This window comes from Neovison vison, chromosome 3, assembly GCF_020171115.1.
Source record: "Neovison vison isolate M4711 chromosome 3, ASM_NN_V1, whole genome shotgun sequence".
Classification (NCBI taxonomy): Eukaryota; Metazoa; Chordata; class Mammalia; order Carnivora; family Mustelidae; genus Neogale; species Neogale vison.
Genome location: NC_058093.1, coordinates 27,246,949 through 27,254,925, shown reverse-complemented (window position 1 = coordinate 27,254,925; position 7,977 = coordinate 27,246,949).

Sequence of the window (7,977 nt, the reverse complement as noted above, 5' to 3'; positions counted from 1 at the left end):
GAACGGATTTAAATACAGGGAAATGGAAAAGCGATTGTGCCGGCCAGAGAAGAAGAAGCGGAGGGACGAAGAGGGGGAGAACTGCCCCCTTCCAGCTTTCGAGCCAAGCAGCAGAAAGGGGGACAAAGCCAAGAGCAACTTCCCGGGTCCCCACCGTCTAAGCCCTTTGGGATTCCAGAAGACAGAAAGAGGAGAATAGGGATGCAGTTCCTCAGAGAGAAATGAGGTAGGTTCGCGAACCTAGCCGCTGGCCAGGAGCAAGGGTCAGCACAGGCCAGCTGTGCCTTTGAAGGGACAAGACCGTGCCCTCGGACGGCCACCTTCTCCCTGTAAGGAAGGACTGGGGCCAGAGCCTTTCAAGCTCCTCATCCCCCGCCCCAGGCCAGTGCAGGCTTTCTCCCTGGAGTGGAGAATGGAAGAAAGGCCCAGGACGAAGGGAGGCCTCAAGGGTGCTGGCATGTGGCCGCCAGATTCGGAACCAGGAGAATTCCCGTGCCCGCTGACTTCCTCAACAAATCAGCAACCTCAGGGCTGTCCTCAGAGGCTGGAGCTAGCCCACCAGGGAAGGGGGCTTGGACTCTGGCCAAGGAGACTCCTCCTCGCTGTGAACACAGCTCTCTCTGCTCTTTGCTGACGGTGTGACGCCGTGGAGACCACTTCAACACCGAACTCGGGGCCATGAGGAGGGACAGCAGACAAGCAAATAGATTTCAGCTGGTGGGAAGCTTGCAGCTACGGAACTTGAGGGGGGGGTTGTCTCCTGCCGCTGCCACCCCCCCACACACACCCCCCCGGACAGGACAGTTGGCTGGGACAAGAGAGATGGTCGCTTGTCATAGGACAAAGGGCCCGATGGGGCTGGCAGCCGCCAGGACTTACTTGACCTGCTGCGTCCATGTGCCCCATCTCTCTGCACAACTCTCCCCAAACCCCTGACTCACATTTCTGTGTCTTAGGCCAGTATTGTAAACCTTTCCCACTTCACTCTTCTGTTTGCCCATTCTTTCTGTGGATCTTGAACAGTCCTCTAACTGGGATCTGCCAAGTGGATACTGGGGTGCCATTCCCCCTAAGAAAAGACTGAGCCAGGAATTGCATACCCTACCCCACACCCCTCCCAAGACCTGGACCTGTTCCTGAGAGGGGCTCTCTCCTTCCCCCCTGCTATTTACTGGACTCCGAATGGGTGTCTGCCCCTTCCTTCGGCTTTTTGCCAGCAGCCACAAGGCGGGGAAGAGTATGGCCTAGTTTAAGTCCACCAGTGTCTTCGGGTGTCCAGAGTTCATGCTGACTCCCCCAAACCTGTGAGTTCAGCACTTGCAATGACTCTGCTCAGCTAGCCACGCCCTAGAAGATGCTGGACCTTCATGACAGACGAGACTAACCTCCCAAGAGGGAGGCCTGGCTTCGGAGGGAGTCATGGAGGAAGATGGAGCATCCCTGGGGCAGGGCAGGAAGGGAGGCTGGTGGGAAACGCTGAGAGCTGGGATCCTGAGCAAGGGTCTTCTTGACTCCAGGCCTTAGGCTCTGGAGTTTTCTGTGGCCTCAAGACGAAATGTTGCCCCACCCACCCAGCAGCAGGCCTCTTCCCATCGCCCTTTGACTCAGGCCTCACTCCAGCAGGAGATGATTACCTGTCATTCCTACTGCTGCCAGATGATCGAGGAGGGCCTCGTCGGGACTGACCCTCCTTCTCCCACAGCTTCCCTACCCGCCTGGGCAGAGCAGGGCATCCAGGATGGAAGAGACTGTAAGGTTTCTCAGACAGCCAGGCCTGGACAGACAGGCCCGGAGACATTCAAACCCCCTCACTCCAACAGGGGAGGACGGGAGGCCCGGGAGGCCCCATGTGGTCTACCTCCTGTCTCCTCACCCATTTTCCCATCACCGTCTCAGTGGTCTCCACAGTAATCCTGCAGGGTCAGCCTCCCCTGGGGAGTGGGGCCCCACCTCAGCTCGCCTGCTACCTAGCTTGTGGGCGGCCACATGCCTACCGCACCCCTCTCCAGGGGGCCCAGGGCTGCCCCCCTCCACCTGTTCAGCTCCCACTGCCCCCCCCCAGAGGGCTGCACTGCAGGTTGGAACTTTAGAGGGACGTGGGCCAAGGAGAAGCATGCCTTGGGCTCGAAGAGGACATTTTTAGAGAAAGGAGGCTAAGTTTTGAGAAGTGGTGGCAAAGGGGCTGGGGACTTGCCAGCCAGCCCCCTGGGCATTGTACTGTCTTTATTTTTAAAACCACTAAAGTGCAAGACGTATGCACTTTTCTCCACTTTTTTTTTTTTCTCCTAGGTTTTTGATTCTTTTTATAAACATACTTTCTTGGTTTTCTAATGGAGTTACCGTTTAGCCATTGTCCCTCTCCTTCTCTAACTCCTCTCTCTGGACAGGGAAAGGGAAGGTGGGGAGTGTCAGCCTCCTGTGCCCCTTTCCTCCCCAACTTCTCTGGTCCCCCCACACCACCCTGAGTCTCCAATATCCCACTGCCACCGCCAGCCTGCCGTCACCACCGCACAGTAGCCCACACGGATAGACAGTTGTCAGACAAGATTCCTTCAGATTCCGAGTTGCCTACCGGTTTTTTTATTTCTTTTTTGAAGACAGCAATAACCACCACACATATTACTGTAGCTCTCTAGTCTTACGTACATACATATCATAGCTCTATTCTATCTCCCTTTGTTTTGTTTTAAACTTTTTTTTTTAAATAAATGCTCATAATCTTTACTGGTGAAAAAGGATGAAAAAATAAATTGACAAATAAAACCAGTTTGTGGGGAAAAAAAAAAAAAAGCAGAAAAAAAAAAAATCACCTGAATGCAGAGGGGCCCGCCTCCTGTCTAGCATTTTGTACCTGAGGAAATAAAAAAAAAAAAAAAAAAAAGCCAGAGGATCTCACGTTTTATTAAAAAAGTGAAGATTGCTGTATACTATTTATTCAACGTATAATTTATGTTACTCCTTGATCTTTGTCTTTTGTCATGACAAAGCATTTATTTAATAAAGTTATGCATTCAGTTAGCCTGCGTCAGCGTCCTCCGAGGGCCCAGGGAAGGCAGGTGAAGGGCGAGAGGCACGCGGGGGTCAACTCAGGCCACACGCCAGAGGGGCCAAGGAGAACAGACCAGGCAGAGGCAAGACCGAGGGAAACCCCCAGACCAGGCCTCCTGTGCAAACCTGGGTGCCCCCCTCTCCATGCGTTCAAAATAGTCCAGGGAGTTAACATACACACTGTGCTTAGGGCAGCGAGGCACCGATGCATGCTCCGCACCTGCTTTCTCTACCATCCCCCACACCTGAATCCCAGCCCTTGCTGTTCAGTCAAGTGGCCTTAATCTACCCTTTCGCCTGCCCATGATGGGTCTCCTTTCCTTGGAGAGGATTTTCAGGAAGGCGTTTCTAGAATGTGCCTCAGTGGCTTCTTCTACTGCCTCCTAAGCTCTTAACTCCTGGGAACCTCTGGCCAAGGTGAACCCTAGCTCCTGCTTCTACCCAGCCCCTGGCCGCCTGCCCAGTGAGGAAGAAAGCTGTAAAACAGTTAGCGACTCTTTCACCTTCCAGCTGTTGTACTACGTTCTGCCTTTCCTTCCTCCTGGGCGCCTTCTTTCCAAACTCCACATGCCCCCTTCATGTGTGGGGCGCACGGCAGCACACTGCCCTTTATGCCTCCCCCACCACCCCTACAGCACCCCAAAGGGCTTCCCAGTCATCGGGCCCAGCACAGAGACGGAGTCGGCGGCGTCCCTATTCTGCCCAGCCCAAACCCAGGACCCCGCCCCATCTGAGGCATGTGGCCAGTAGAGGAATTGGGAGCAGCCCAGCCTGGCAAGGGGTTGGCCCGTCACTGGGCACGCATGCTTCTGAGGGGTCACTGAAACTCTTCCCTGGGACCCTTCAGCCATGCCATCGTTCAGCCAGCGCCCAGCAGGAAAGGCGAAGATGGAGTGGGCCCCTTGACCTTGCACTAGGAGGTACACGAAAGGATCTGGAGTCTTCTCACTTCCCTTTACAGGGGGGTCGGTGCGGGGGCTCAGGAAGAACGGCGTTCAGGAAGGCTATGCTGGTCCAGCCACCTGGCACCGCCTGCCCCAGGACTGTCCCTGGCCTCTCCATCAGCAGCTCACTCTACCATCACCCACATCCTGCTGGGGAGGGGGGCTGGGTGGGGGCGAACCAGGCATCTTCTCTGCGTGGCTCCCAGGTAGGGCCCCCCTCAGCCAGGCCCACTCTACGATGCTCCTCAGCTGTCCCCAGGGCCTCCTCTCGGCCCTGCAGCCCTCGTCTTCAAACTCCCTGCTCACCCACAGGTCATTTAGGCAGCTCCTGGCTGCCCCACCCCCGCCCCACCCTACCCCACACAACTCAGGGGTCATCGGAACAACCCACACAGCACCCTGGTGATCAGACACTCACGGGGTCTTGGTGACCCAGGGGGACTGGGCGGGCACCTGCAGGCTGTTCATATATGCCACCATCTGCCATGACCTCCATGCCGCCGCCGCACCCCCCCCCCACGGCCCCAGCATGCCAAGTTGGTCCAAGGCCAAATTCCAGAGACGCGGCTCATTACAGTCTTGACTACACCAGTCTGGCCTCCAACCCCTCAAAGCTCAGAAGCCACACGCTGAGCCCCGGGGCTCCCAGGGAGAATCTGAACACCCCACTCTCTCATTCTGACCATAGTCTATATTACGGCAAGAAACCAGATGGGCTCTGCGATGTCAGCATTTCACTGATGGGAGAATGAGACTTTGGTCTCCCCATTCTATTTTCCAAAGCTTCAAGCCTCTCTGGCTTTGCCTCCTTCCCTAAGGAGATGAGACCCGGGGCTCCACTGTTACCTCCACCTATCTGGGTCTCTCCTGCCCCGCACACCTCAACTCTGGAGAAGCCTCACCAGCCAACGCTGGCACTCCCGCACAGCCCTGCTGAGCCCCGATGGAGAAAGTCCCACCACGGTGTGGACTGACACCATCACAGAACCCTCGAGCTCCGAATCCTGCCTGGGGAACCTGCAAGAGTTGTGTCGCTCCACATCCCCTCATCTCTACAACACCCTTTCATGCTTCTCCCCATCCTGCCTTCTCCTGATCAGAGAAAAGCAAGTGAGAATGTGAGAATGTCCCATCTTCCCATCCAAACCTCTACGGAGTTAGCCAGAAAGCCACGACCCTGTTCCCCTTTCCTGAACCCGTCTTCCTGTTTCCAAAGCACAGCCCTTCCCACCTGTTGCTCCCGCCCTTCTCCAACAAATCTCCTCTCCTGCTGCGTGGGCCACAGAGAGGGAGTGAAGGGGGCACATAGGAACAGCATCTTGTGGAGAGAACCAATGGGTCTTGTTCATGAACCTGGATGTCAGCATGAGGGTGATGGGAAAGTCGAGTGCATCTTCTCCACCCAGGGGGCCCCACGCAACTGCAGTTCAGTGTGACCAAGACTGACCTCATCTTGTACACTCAGGTACCTTACCTATTTTATCTTACATCTTACAGATTACAAGTTCAAAAACAAGAGCAACGTTTGAACTCATCACTTTTCCTCCTAAACTCTCCCTCTCTTCTCTCCCATATCCCTCCTCCCCTTCTGGTTGTGATCCCCAAGATCCCCAAGAATGGTACCAGCATCCTCCCGGCCACTGTAGCCTGACCCTTAGTGTCATTGCTGACTCCTCATTTACGTCCTAGGTCCAGCAAGTCCCCAGGTCCCAGGAATCAGCTACCGCATCGAAAACTCTGCCATCTGACCTTGCTCCCCACTTTCCCTGCCTAGGCCAAATCACCCTCCCTTCTCATCTGGGTTACTGCCATTCCTTCCTACCAGGACCTCCTTGCCAGATAGCACAGTAGGAGATCACTTTCTTTTTTTTTTTCCTTAAGATTTTATTTATTCATTTTGACAGAGAGAGAGAGAGATCACAAGTAGGCAGAGAGAGGGGGGAAGTAGGCTCCCCTCAGAGCAGAGAGCCCGATACAGGACTCGATCCCAGGACCCCAAGACCATGACCCAAGCCAAAGGCAGAGGCCCAACCCACTGCACCACCCAGGAGTTCACTTTCTAAAACACAGATCCAATCAGCCCATCCTCTGCTTAAATGCTTTCCTTTCAGTCCGAAATTGAAATCTCTGGGCAAGACCCTCAAAATCCTTCCTGATGAGCTCTTCTCTGGCTTCTTCTCCAGCTGCTCCCTTACCCACACCCTCCTTCTATCACAGGGAGCCTCAAGCCCACGTGTGGCTTGTCCTCTCTATGCCTGAACTCCACCTTCCCCTACACACACACACACACACACACACACACCCCAAATCTTCCCCCGTGTCCCTACTTCCTCCCTACCACTGTCTTTGCACCCACTATGGGACAATATCTGTGCAGATAATTCCTCCTAAGGGCACCTGGGCACACCTCTGTCTCCTGATCAGGGAGGACTCCCATGGCTGTTTCAATCCACCACAGTATCAGCCCTTCAGGACGGGGACCAAATCTACTTCATCTTCACATCCAAAACCCGAACACGGAACCTGGGATGCAGGACTAACCCCACTGAGACAAAGCAAGTCTTTGAAGTAGAAAGTAGAAATTAACACAATTAAAGATGAGGCAAAAGAGACTCAGAGCTTAGGAATGTGTCCAAAGTCACCTAAGTCATAAGTCATGTAGTCCAAAGTCTGTTCAAAGACTGCCCACTCCCAGGCGCATGCTCTCACCTACCCTGGGGGATATTACTCAAGGTGGTCGCTGCAAGCGGTGACCCTCCAGATTCAGAGCGCTTAAGAACAGGGCCGGCTTCCCAGGCATGCAGGCCATGTGGTCACACAGGCCCTGTGCTTGGCTCAAAGCTCTGCTGTCGCTCTCCTGAAATTCTTAATAATTTCTGAACAAGGGGCTCTGAAGTTGCCCTGAATTCTACAAATTGGGTCACCGAGAAATTGGGTGATTCCACGCATTAGAATTGCCCAGAGGACATGCTTCGATGCAGAGTCCCAGAAGCCCTCCCAAGCCTCTAGCTCAGGCGGTCTGCGGCGACGGGTCCCCTGCTCCTGCGAGTATAACAAGCACCCACAATGGGCCTCCTGGGACCACCCCTTAAGCAAAAGGACCCTCTGCGGGCCAGCTTCAAATCAGCTGCAGTTCCCCGTGCTGCCCCATGGTGGCAGTATAGCCTCAGTGTGTGTCAAGAGCGGACAGTTCCGGAAGGCCCCAGCCAGCTTGACAACCTCAAGATCCCTGCCCAGCCATCTTCCCACTTGGATGCAGTATTTTCCCTCTGCAAAGGTTTCTAGGGCATACTATCCATCAATCAGTGGGGTTCCTGTAGCTAGAACCACAGCAGAGATGCTGCTGGCACTCCCATAAAATCCTCCTTTTCAGAGAGTTTAGAGGACAGGGAGGCTCTGGGCAAGTGGACATGGAAATGGGCAGGGAAGCTGCGACGTGCTCAGAAGCACTCTGCAAAAATATTACAGAGCTGACCCGAGTCAGCAACCTTGGGGCATGGCAGCTGGTGCAGTGCTCACTCAGGCAATGGCCCCGCGATAATCCCTCCCATTTTATAAGGTCCTCTCGTTTGCAGAGCCTATGCCCATCCACGGTCTCACATTGTTATCACCCTGCTATTTAAGGCTGAGACCATGCCCATTAGACAGATGAGGAAAACTGAGTCTCAGATAAGGCGAGTGATATAGCTCTGGGGCAATAATGCAGCGTGGGACAGGTTTCAAACCCAGGTGTCCTGACTCCAGCAGTTCTTCTTGCCCAGCTCTGCATGAGAATCACCTGGGAACCTGAAAACAAGCGAACAAACAGAAAAACGTGCCTGGGGTCCACTCCAGGCCCATCAGATCCGACTGTCCGATGGTGGGGCGCTGACAAGTATTTTAAGTACCCCAGTTGACTCCAATGTTAGCCAAGGTTGAGAAACGCTGCCCTGTCCTGGGACAGCAGCCACCAGCTCCCGGCTACAGCTGAGAGGCATGGGGCAGG